The following is a 12859-nucleotide window of genomic DNA, read 5'->3' as shown; positions in this document are numbered from 1 at the left end:
GGCTCCATTGTCAGTGCTGTCCTGATTGCACCATTACATCACAACTCAGTGCTCTCATGCTAAGTGGTGCCATGGTGCTGTCCTAGGGGATGTTTGTCAGGGTTCAGGAAAAAGAATTCTTTCTTTCTGTGCACCAAAAAATAGTGGAAGCCTTGTGCAATTCTCTTCTCTTGTGTGAGAATATGATTCACGAATGGTATCTTTTATAAACACATCATGTCCTCCACCTAAAGGTGCTATGTGCTCCAAAAGAGCCAAATACATTAGCATTCTTTAACCATAACTTTTGAAGTCGATATTTGACTACTTTTGCATTTCTTCTAGGTTGTAGTTAGACAACTCCTAATTCTATGGGGAAAGCAAAGACTATAAAATGCCAGAGCTTCACTCTGCTGAAATAACATTAGTGAAATATCAAGTCCTTTATGATGTCATGAGGGATTCCTTAATATGACTATAGCTTCCTAATGACATCATAAAAAACAACTGCAACATCAGAAAACAGCCAAGGGTCATCAATCAGCCCATCCTCTCTCCTACTCACCAGAGGCAGCAGCCCAGCTTGCTCCTATCTGCTTTTTATGAGCAATGCTGTCCTCTGAATAGCACACAGAGAAGAGACTAATAATCATACAAATATCAGGGAGAGCGGTCAATCATCACCTGAAATGTTCAGTACACCTGAGGGAAATTCGGGTGCTGCAGCCTGAAGAGTCTGCAAGTTTAGCATGTAGAAGAGACAAGATTACAGCCTTAGAGGTGACCTGCCATTCTCTGGGCAACACAAGTTGCTAATTCAGATTTAATTTTTAAAATGTGGGGACAACAGGGCCGAGAAATGGATTCTGTGGTTGCTCTCTTTATCCTCTAGCTGTAAGCACAAGCTTTTTCCACATTGCCCAGATAGGCAACTGCATGTTCCATCACCACACCGAAAGAGTTTGCATCTTCTAGCTGAAATGGGTGCTGGTCCAAATGAGATCCAGTGACAGCCAAATCCTCCTCCGCTTTTGAAAACACAATGCCTCAGAGTTGGAGCCTCACTATACTCTTTTAGGAACACTTGGAAGCTGTCCAGGGTTGGGGACAACTCAAGGAGTGTTCCAGACTGTCATTAAAAACCCCCTTGTAATGAGACAGATGCTGTGGTTTTGAGGGTCTTGGAGGTGTTTAAAATGGAGCTTCTGCGAGCAGAGCACTGACCATAGAAGGGTTTTTTTTTTTTGGTCAGGTAAGAAGGGGAAAAGACCTGGTTCCTTACGTTGCTCCTCAATTTTACAATTTTACAAATCTTAACGCAGTGAACTCCTGAGTGGGCAGGCTGTTGTGGGCTGTAAAAAATCCCCACCTTTGGAGGTGTTGGGAAGGGGAATTTATCACAGCTCTAAAATAAACTGAACCTGGAGATTGTATCTTGGTTTAACAGTGAGTGTGCCCCTGAGCTCTCTGTGACCTTTCAAGGGCACATGGGCTAGAGCCATCTCCAGTTTTGTCTCACCTGCTCCTCTCTCTAAGCAGCTGTGGGGGAAGCTTGTTTTCACAGATGATTTCTGATATCAAAGTTGTGTTTTGGCTTTACTTCAGGGTTCCAATGTCTCCAGCCAGCCTATGGAGAAGCACACAGCAGCCTTCTCCCCTCCGTTCCATACCCTGAAATTGATGCAGAAAGGATCTCAGGGCCAAAGAACAGAGAAACAGCTCAAAAACTGGTCACTCTGGGCCAAGGGAACTTGTACAGTAGTAATGAAAATTGCCCCATTCCTGGGCAAGGGAGCAGCAGCCCCACTGCCTTTTCCTGAGGTTTAGAATTTATTGCTTGCATCACCTTCCTCGCTCCTTGCAGTGCTCTTGGCTACCAGCTGATGAGACCCTGTCCATCATGAGTGTTGGGCCAGCCATTTCCATGCACAGATTATCTAACAGATATTAGACCACCCTCCCCTTTGATTTGTTTCTCTCATAACATGAGGTTAAACTAATTTGTGTATTTTTTAAATGCTGCTGAGGAGGTTGGAGGAGCAAGTCTCTGACACAGGTGTGCAGAATGTGACAGTGGCAGTGACAGGGGTTTGGCTGGTCAGTGCTCTCACCCTCACCAGCATGGCAATTCCTGAAAAAATCAAGTCCAAATCTTACCTTTTGAAGTCAACACTTGACTACTTTTGCATTTCTTCTAGGTTGTAGTTAGACAACTCCTAATTCTGTGGGGAAAACAAAGACTGTTTTCAGCTTCACTCTGTTGAAATAACATCAGTGAAATATCAAGTCCTTTATGATGTCATGAGAGATTCTTTAATATGACTATAGCCTGCTGAGGCCAACCTGAGGGCAGCTGCTGTGACTTCCATCCTGCTCAGGATGTCCCACGTGGCATTTTGCACAGTGGGCAGCAGGACACGCTGCGTCCCCGCTCTCAGCCCAAGCCACTGCTCTGGTCACAAGCTCCCCAGCTTCTGTCCCAGGAGCAAATGGTCTCAGTGGAGCTGCTAACCATGGGCTGAACACTGATGAGCCACTGAGGGACCAGCTGATCCCTAACTACATGCCTTGTCGCTTTATTTTTTCATGCCTTGCCATTTGCATCCTCACGGTTTCACTCCTGTAGGATCAATGCAACTCCTGTCCCACGAAGCCTGGTAAGGCCAAATTCTTCCAGAAGTGCTGCTGCACAGATTGTCTTCCCCAGGGTTTCTTTCAGTTTCTCTTTCTTTTGTTCCAAATAGTCCTGTGCCGAGTGCTGCTGTCAGACAGTTCATTAATTTAAGGACACCAGAGCTCAAGCAGATCATTTACAAGTCAGCATGAAGTACAGAGGAAAGGAGGAGACAGTGCTGCTGGCATCTTTGATAAGCAAGATATTCAATAATTTTAATCTCAGTGTAACTCTGCTATTTCCAAATTATATAATCCCACTCTTGAAAGAGGGTTATTTGAGCAGACTGTCACATTAAATAGACACATTTGCTGCATATGTTAATTGCAGTGGAAAGCTGTTAAGCAAATAAGCTTGTTTCGTCAAAATGTTATTCTTTTAGCAGGTCTGTTCCTTTCATGGATCTCCAATTCACAAGCCATGCTCTTCTAGAATGCACATTTCAGTTTAAGGCAAAGAAATGTGTTCACTGAACTGATCAATTTTTTTATCACGCTGACTTTTGTTCGGATTTTAAGGCGTGCTGTGCCACAGAAGTAAATTCTTTTAAACAGGTTTATTTCTGCTGTAGGATATCAATAGAAAGGGTTGAATTTGTATGTAAAGAAGGGCTAACAGTGTATTTTCTTAACAGATATTAGCATTAATAAATCCTGCAATGTACTGCCTGACACACCACACTCTAATACTATCCATTTACTAAGTTGTCTTTATCACTTCAGGTAAAAAGCAACTGTGTACCATCTGAGCACAGATCATATTTATTGTTACTATTTCTAATGCAATAAAATCCCCTTAACTGCATGTTATTTTTGAATAAAATCTAGAGGGTTGATCATGTATTTCTGAATCACTGAAAATAGGAATATATATTGTATGTTGCTTCTAAACTCACATATTTTAATTTCTTTAGTCAAGCAAAGGAGGGTGAAAAGGAGGAGAAGCCTATGCAAATTGGAATACACACAATCTTCTGACAATCACTTAGTCTGCATCTTTCTGCTGTGAAATCTGGTAACAGCTGGTTTGCTTTACATGCAAGGTAGGAGCCTCAGCAGTGGAAATAGCAGACTGGAAATGGATTGGTTCTGAAGTGGTCATTGGGCTCTTCAGAGAGGCAAAGGATATCAGATTTGCACGTGTAAAACAAAACACTAATTAATGTTTCCAAGCCAAGAGACATTGTGGGGTAGCCAGTGGTAATTTTCAAGGGGAAAAGGAAGTCCTTCTAATAACCTCTGATTTTTAAAAGACAAATCTGATCTTCCTAAGCCAAAATTTGCACATTCAAACTCACACCCAAATATTAAAAATAAGTAAGAAATGTGAGCGAACACACACCCTAGGATTCTCCATGGGTTTCAAAAAAATTCAGACGTGCAGCACACATCCAGACATGTAAGAATTTATTGGCATTCTTACCTGTAACAGCTGCCAAAGCATTCCCAATCCACATTCACCAAAGTGTTGTTCCTCCTGTCTCCTCAGCAAGACTCTCTTAGCTCTGGTTTTTGGTAAACTTATGCATCAATGTCATTTCATTTGCTTATCAGGATCTCAGTTACAATCATGCAGTGCTGTCAACCATATCCTGAAGGGACAGGAGTGCTTGAGGTATTCCTGCAATTGCAATTTACAGGGAAAAAAATACTGATGATGCATAAAATCTCAAATGTAATTTAGTCTCTCCAAGAGTAGCCAGGAAGACCATTCTGACAACAGTAACCATTCCACTAATGTCAGCAGCCCTCACTCTCACGGAGAAGAGCTGAGTGAGGCCAGGTCAAATTCATATGATTATTTTTCAGAGCAGAAACACATTTAAAAAAAGCATATGCAAGCAGTTATAATTTCTCCTTTTGACCATTTCCCTGTATTAACAATGTACATTTCCACTTCATGTAAAAGTCAAGATAAACTGAATATAAAGAAACTACCCAAAGCAATCTCCTTTCACTAGCAATCTGCAGGAAAATGGTTTTTTTTAAGTGCCTTTAAATGAACCACATTAGAGAAAATAAAGAACATTATCATCTGCAAAAGCTGTGTGCCTGCTAGGCATACAGTACTTGAGTACAGTATTCATAAAAGGGAAGCATAAACCCCCCTGAACAGCTTTAGGGAGTGCTGGAGCCAAGGCAGAGAGAATAAAAATGGGCTGAACTTGCAGGTGAGGAAGACAGAGACTCAGGAAGATACATGAGCTTCAAAACCTCAGCAAGGCACCTTAAGAGGACAGCTCAGTGTGGGTGACCTGTGTGATATCAGACAAGGCATGAAGTGAACTAAGGCACAGTTCTGTTCAGTGAGTCTCTCTGTAGCTGATCTTACCTGAGCTGAAAATCTTATATCAAATTTAACAACCTAAATTGCTAATTCCACTGACATATCATGAGAAGGACTGTGAGATTGTTACCCATACTGAGCACTTTCTGCCTCAGGCTACAGAGCTTCATCTAAGCTCATCTTCTCACAACTCCAGGCCTTTCCACTGCAGCCAAGGATTAGTTTATGCTCCCTTGGTGCCCTGCACTATTACCTTAACCAATCTGGGCACAGGTGCTCATGCTTTGACTGTGGGGTTAAACTAAATGCATCTAGAAGTCTCTTCCCATCCAAATTATCCTGTGATTCCAAGGTGGCTGAACACAGATATTCCAGAAAAAGGGATGGACCAATTGGCTGTTCCTTGCTCAAGGAGAAGTTTCCTCATGAACTAAGCTAGTTATCAATGTATATTGATAATAAGTTATATTATCAACTTATTATCAACTTATATTAAGTGCTCAGATAATGTTTTTATTACACATTGAGAAGGACTCTTCATAATTGGAAGGAAACTAGGAAGAATCTTAACAATAATCAATCATCTAAAATCCCACCAGCAATACTACAGTTTACCAGAGTTCATCAGAAGGTGAAGAGATATCTGAAAAAACAAAGGAATGTGAATAAGGGATAATGCATCTCCAGATGAGGAAAGATCCCACAATGTTAAAATGTGGAAGAGTATGTGAATATGAATTCCTGGTGAGAGGTACATTTTTATTTATAGGAATAATATGTTGCAAAATCTTCTGTATTCTTCAGAACTTGTTTGCAGAGCAGCATGTGAGGCTCAGGATCATTAAAAGTTTCTGCCAGCACTGGAACATCTCCTATTGAGGCACAAAATATAAATTGGTCTGTGACAGGAGGAGAGGCAGCAGGGAGTGAAACAGACTGCTGGGTTTTTGAGGCTCATAGGTCCTGCAGCCTTCCTCTGTTCTTGATGTGTACCAACTTCCTAAAATTCTTTTCTCCTGTGACTTCTCATTAGGTTAAGCTGTTATTTGTGTTCAGAAATAAAGAAGGAAAACTGAATGACAAAACCACAAAATATTTTATGTTCTTGTGCATACACAGGAGTACAGAGGGTACCAAGTCCTCTCATCCACCAGCAAGCAGAACTAAAGCTGGACTGTGACTTTCCTCCAAGATCCCACTTGCACAAACCCTGCCAGCTCTACCTACAAGTAAAAGGCACGATGCTTCTCCACCACAAGAAAGAGCAGAGAAACACAGCTGTATGTGGATAGCAGGGATTTAAGGTCTAAAAATATATGTTAGACAGGTATTTTGGGGATTTTTTTTCTCTCTGCTGCCACAAAAGGTTATTGCTGACAGTTTCATATAAGAAATTACAGTGTGTGTAAGGACACCACACAAAATTGCATCACAGCTATGATGGAAATAAAAACAACTCTTTTTTTTTTTTGGTGGAACCCATTACACAGGATTTCAAGTCATGTCAAAAAATATTGGCATTTTTAGGTTTTCCTATTGCTCAAACTGGTAGAAATCTAGCCAAACTAAAGAAATCAATGTGGAAGTCTGTTCTGAGAGGCACATTTGCATAGTTGATACATATTATACATCCAAACCCCTTAATTTGGCTTCTGTGATAGGTAAAAAAATAGGACATGTGATTAGTGCTGCCTTCCTTGCTTTTTACTGTCAGATCCTCATGTGACTGAATTATTGGATCAAGAGATAACACTCCCTACAACTCCATTGAAAACATCTTCTCCTTGGGAGAACTTCCACTAGATAGAGTGGAAATGAAAATTGTGTGTTGTGGGTCAAGAGAAAATCAATCTGGATGAGCAGTGTTCCCTTTGCAGCCCACAGGACTCTTCTCTGTGGTCTCGAATAAATCACTTATCACCAGGTGTGATAATCCAGCTTCCCACTCCTGCTCACTTTGGGCAAATACAGCACCAACTTGACTTCACCTCAAGGCATTACTGTAATAGAAAATAAGTATTAATATCAATTAATAGTGCTTGGACATGCAAGGCTAACTGTGGCCTGCCTCTGGCTGGCAGGAACAAGTGTTGCAAATTTGCCCACAGGAACTGTAGCTGTGTAAAACTGCCATAACCACCACACACATTTATTGACAACACAGTCATGCAGCAGCAACCTCATCCCTTTTCCACACTGGTAACTTGCTGTCCCAGGTTTGCAAGCTGATTTATCTTCATGTGTGTTTTGTGTGTTTGAAAAATGGCAAACACTCTGGTATAAAAGCTCTCTGTTAAAAATATTGGTTTACATCAAACAAAAAACCTCTGAATTCATGCCAGATATAAAGTTTAGAATTTTTTAATGGAGATATTCATATTTTGTGCATTCAGGTAAAGGCTAAGGACATTCACCTTTTATTGGTGTCTGCAATCAGTATTTGCTATATATAAATGGCAAAACCCTGATAAACCTTTATTTATTAGTGAATTGAGATTGAATACAGGCATCTTTTTCAAAGGGCTATATAAAATTGTTGATACTGTCTGCCCTTTTCTCCCTATAAACATTTGTCAATTCACTTGCCGTCTGCTGCTCTGTGTATACACATGCCCAAGCTCATGTTAGCTGAGGTTGCAATACAGCTATGTTAAATAATTTTATCTGATTTGCTGGATGATGGTATTTCTAATGGAAAACAACATGGTAATTTCAGAATGTTACTGATTAGATGAAAATGATATTGCATCAAAGTTACTTCCTTAATTTATTCTGAAAAAAACAAGAAGGATTTCTCTATTAAGATGCTTAATTAAAATCTATCTCTCTCCATACAAAATCTTTACTCCAGGTCCTGTATGTGATGTCTGAAAAGAACAAAGACTGATTAGCATCTTTTACACTCTGCTTTTCTTTTTGTCACTTAGACCTTCATTACAGCCAGTTTTAGTCAGGTTTAGAAGGTCTGAGAGGAAGGGTAAACCTGGCACCTTTCGAAGGAAGAAGACCCACCAGGGAGGCCTCTTCAACCAAGCCTGATCCTTCCCCTATTCTCAAAGATCATAACAGAGGGGTTTGATTCCCTCAGTCCTGAATCTATAAAAATCACATTTCTATAAGCTCTTTTATTGTTACCCACATAGTCAATAGTGTCATTTTCATTCATATCATTCTGTAGGGAAGTAAGAGGAAGTGCACCAGACAGAACAGAGCTATAAATAAAATTGAGCAACCCTCTTCCAAGTGCAGATTCAACAGCATTCTTTTAAAATCCACAGAAGCACAGCTTAGGAATTAGGGGAAGTTTTTCTACTTTCTGAAGTTCTGAGAGTGGCTTTCCTGGGGTGGTCACCCTGATTTTAAGGAATAAAATATGCTTTAGCTTAAAACTGGCTCTATGAGCAGGGTGACGTGGTATGAACACGTTACCTCATGCTTATGAGCAAAGGAACTCAAGAAGCAGAGCATTCTTACATACAAAAGATTCCACTTGGAATTTCTCCTTAATGTGAGAAGCCTAGGTTAAAGATGAAAATCTCACAACAAATGCATTACCATTGTTTTCTCATGGGCTTGCTGAAAAAAACACATGCATGAGGTCCCTGGGCCATTTTGATGGGCTGATAGAATTCTGCAAATACCAGCTTTATGTAAATATTTTTGGAACAAAACTGGCCAACTGATGCTCTGTCAGAGAGACACACAGGCAGCAGCTTTTATCCATGTCTGCAGCAGCCTCAACATCACCCAAACTCAGCCACCTCTGCAGTGGAGAGGAGGTGCCAATGCCTCCAAATACAACAGTCAGGATGGGGGTACCAAACCTTGATTTTTATAGATCTTTTTTTTTTCTGTTTTCTTCTCTATTTTCTCCATTATATCTTCTGGTTTATATCTAAGTAAGATGTTATCTTGTGTGTAGTGTGAGCGCTGATAACCTTCGGCACAGCTACCCTGGAGAACACTCAGACCTGAGTAATTTGTAGGCTGCACCAGCTGAGTCACAGCCACAGCCTCACAGAGGAAGAGGAGTAAGTTATGCACATCATTGTTCCAAACAGCAGAAATAAAAAAAAATAAGGCAAAAAAGGGTTCCTGCAGTCTGAAGCTCCTGCTGGAGCAGTTCTGTGCTCTTTGGAGCAGTTCTGCACTTCCTGGCCACAAGTGAAAGGCTGAGAAAACACAGATATTTCCAATTCAGCCTGTCAGAGCACTGATACTACAGAAAAACCTTATAAATCAGAGATGGATTCACTTCAGACAGTGTCTTCTTCTTTGGGGATTCTGGTTGTGCCTTCTATTCTGCCTGACTCTCCTGTTCAAAGTGTCACATGCAGATGTTTTGGTTTTGCAGAAAGTGCCAGTGGATATCCCCTGATTGTATCCCCTACCATTTTTAACACAAGGCAGGAAATCACTAGCCAAATCCCCAGTATGAACTTTTGTACAGCATTCTAAATGCAAAATTAAGGATTGTAAACCACAGTGCAGACAGATTTGAAATACAGAGATTGTATTCACACCTGTAATAATAATGACTCCCAATAAATACTGCAGAATAAACAGAAATCTTTCCTGGAAAGCATCCTTAGTCTGGAAAAAGAATCACAGCTTGAGCCCACCCCAGAGAGGTGAGCAGAGGATTAAACCCTTCTTAGGCTCCTGCCTTGCTCCACACACACAAACACAACCACTCCTTTGCCAATCCAGCCACCACCTGATCCTTCTTCTCACCACACTGGCAGAGGAGGTGAATAGTTAATGGCAGTGGTAGGTCCAACTATCTCAAAGAGATAATTATGCTGTTACTTGAACCCTGAGTCTATATACTTTTTCTGTGCAACAATCAAATATTAATTCAAGAAACTAGCATGAGTAGCTGCCTAAGGCAATGAGGAATGATGTTCTTATTACCATGTTTCAGGCAAAAAGATTAGGAGAAAGGAATTTGAAGAACATGACTCTGCATATAAGCCCATTTCTGAATGCAGCATCCCACTTTTAAGTGCATGTACTGTGATTTTTGCAGTTAAAATCCAGAAATCAGCTTAAAACAAGCACCTAGTAGAACAGAAAAAAAAAAGGGCTGAAACACACAGAAGTACAATGATGCCAAGTCAAGAGACTTCAGAACTCTGGCACCAGTTAATTAAATGTTAAAATTAATGGTAGTAATTTGGTTTTCTAGGGTTTTTTTTCCTTTTTTGTTTCACAGAGCATCATTATTCTGTTGCAGAAATGGTTTTCTTTTAGCCTCCACCTTGTCTGCAGCAGGTCAGTCTCAGCATGGCTGACAAAATATTTCATCATTTCTATGGAATTTTTTGTGGTTTTCCCCTTCCCCTTCCCCATATTTTTGACCCTTTAATGCCTCTACTTCCACCTGCAAGAAGCCAGGTACCTGCCTCATATTCCTCAGTGCTGTGAAAACAAACTCTAGAGAAGGCAGGCCCCTGGCATGGGATACCATGTAAACCATAATACAGACAAATTTGAACTACAGAGATTGTAGTTACACCTATAATAAACAACTTCCAATAAATATTGCAGAATAAACAGAAATATTTGATAATAATTTTGTGTCATTATACGAGATTATATGAGATTATATGAGATTATATGAGATTATATGAGATTATATGAGATTATATGAGATTATATGAGTTGAGTGGATCTTTCTTTGTCCCCCAAACTATTTTGAGCTGAAGATGCACTTCATAATATGATGTGATGTAGAGGATTAGAGTGTGTTCCAACGTGATTGGGTGTAGGATCCTCCAAGTTTTGCTTCTAATTTTCTTTTATAATATTTAAAAAATAATTTCTGTTTGTTTGCATTCTGGTTTTGCTTTCTCCAGCCCTGCTGACAAAAGTCACTATTTTTGGGCCAAAAGGATGGTGTTGCTGCACAGGACTCATGAGAGGATCTCGATCTCCCCCTGAGCATGCAGCACAGAGCAGGGAACGCTGCCTCTGGCATCAGCAGGAGCTGATAAAGTCAAGGAAAAATTATTCTAACAGGACAGGTAGGCCTGGCTTTCTTCTCTGATTTTCCAAATGCAAATGGTGAAACAACACTGAGTTTTGCATTACTTTCATGGAACTGTCTTCTTCTGAGGAGCTGAGAAGTGCTATGGGGCACGTCACACGTGAGGCTCTGAGATTCAGGAGGGGATGGTTTGGTTAATGCACAACAAAAGTGAACAGGGATTTTCTACTCAGGACCACCAGAACTGCAGTACTATCTAATATTTCTAATATTGCTCAGATTTCCTGTGGGCTTTCATTTCCCCTCATCTGGCATTTGAAAGCAAGAGAGCACAAAAGCAAATTGGCCTTCAGGTGCCAACCAAAGAATTCCAAGGCAAAGAAATAAATACTTGCTCTGGAACAACTCCTCGGAGCTCCATGTTTCTTCCAATAACAGCAAGGGATTTTTTCCTTCTTGATTGCTTTTTGCAACTGAACTTACCAAACAGAAGTTTCCTCAAATGGTTCTTGCAGCTAATCTGACAGAAAAATAACCTTGTTGTATTTATTGACAGAGTATTGAAATAAATATGATAGGTCTAGAGGGAATGTTTTGGGTAATTGATCTTTTTTTTTTAGGAAACAACAAATGCACTGTATTCTTCTTGGCACATTATGCTGGGAATAATGTGAAAAGCATGCTTATGTTGTACAAAGATCATTTCAGAAACAACCTCTCCAAGTCCCTAAGGAGCAGGCACCCTTTTGAATAAATCTGATCTTGAGCAAACAAGCAATTTGCAATTTTAAATGTTTGCAGAATTCTCTTTCTCTGCTTGTTCAGGAATTTAAAAGAAACCTGTTCATGCTTTTATCTGCAGCAGTGAGAAGATGTGAAGCCTGGGAGCAAGTAATTTGTTTCTTAGGGAATGGGTTTGGCTTAAAATCAACTGTTGGTAGTTTAATACCTTTCACTGAATTTTTCAGTATCCTACACTAGCCTTGTAGCCTGCTTTTACTGAGGCTTGTAGTGAGAGCACTGCCCTAGCCAGCCTCCTTACTGCTCATAACTCTGTCTGGAACCATCCTTTACCTGGCAGAGAGTGGGATGAATGATAAATAAACTAAAATACTTTGGGGGCCAAGGAGAAGAAGGATGGAAAAGTGCTGAGAAGCCTTGATTTGAGGGGAAGAAGTAATTTGAAAAATTATAGGTCTGAAGAAAAGCAGAATTTTCTCAGTTTTGCTAAGTATGGTACTTGGTATGAAAAAGCTTTTCACAAATGCTGAGATGCTTAAATGAGACCTGTCTCGCTTCAACAGCATAAATCCATGAGCTACCACACACAAATAGCCAAATGGCCTCTTTTGCAAGATTTACAGGCAGCACACCAGTACTCAGTCAGGTAACTTCCTAGGGCAGGTTTGCTGACTTCCTCAAGACAATTATTTGAAATAATACAAGATGATAAATGCAAATGTATTTCAGTGCAGTGCCACAAAGCTTCCCAAAACACTGTCACTTTCATTATCCAAACAGCCTTTGAGGACACTATGAGGACATAAAAAGACACTAATTTTTTTAGAGGTTTTAAAACCTGAAATGAAACCTTGGAAGAGAAACAAACAGAAAAAACCCTAACCCAAACAACAGAAGGACATTACAGTTACAGGGCATACCACAAGTAGAAGCACACTGCAGAAATGCTACGAGCTGCATCTCAGTTTTATTTATCTTAAGGGTCCCTCACCAAGTCAAAAGCATTGCTGGAATTGTGAGGAAGCTTTCTGTGATCAGAAGACCAATGCCTGGTTTGACCAGAGAGAGAATATGATTATTCTCCTCCCACAGCACCGAGCATGAACCTCATCTGTGCATGGCTCCCAGCTACTGAGCTCTGCCACTGCAAGTAACCTATTCCTTGCCAGGGGTTATATCCCATCTCTTTT

General features: G+C 40.4%; 1 long non-coding RNA gene across 1 annotated transcript; it reads left to right on the top strand.

The window, feature by feature from the left end:
- Positions 1-517: 517 nt before the first annotated feature.
- On the top strand, positions 518-8179 carry LOC111939004 (uncharacterized). Its single transcript, XR_015279372.1, has 3 exons — positions 518-759; positions 3567-3695; positions 6059-8179. It is a non-coding gene; the product is annotated as an uncharacterized LOC111939004 (long non-coding RNA).
- The last annotated feature ends 4680 nt before the right edge of the window (positions 8180-12859 follow it).

The sequence above is a fragment of the Cyanistes caeruleus genome, chromosome 26 (assembly GCF_971803275.1).
Source record: "Cyanistes caeruleus chromosome 26, bCyaCae1.hap1.1, whole genome shotgun sequence".
In the NCBI taxonomy this organism is placed as follows: Eukaryota; Metazoa; Chordata; class Aves; order Passeriformes; family Paridae; genus Cyanistes; species Cyanistes caeruleus.
Note: the sequence above shows the minus strand (reverse complement) of the source record. Positions and strands in the feature narration are given on the sequence as shown.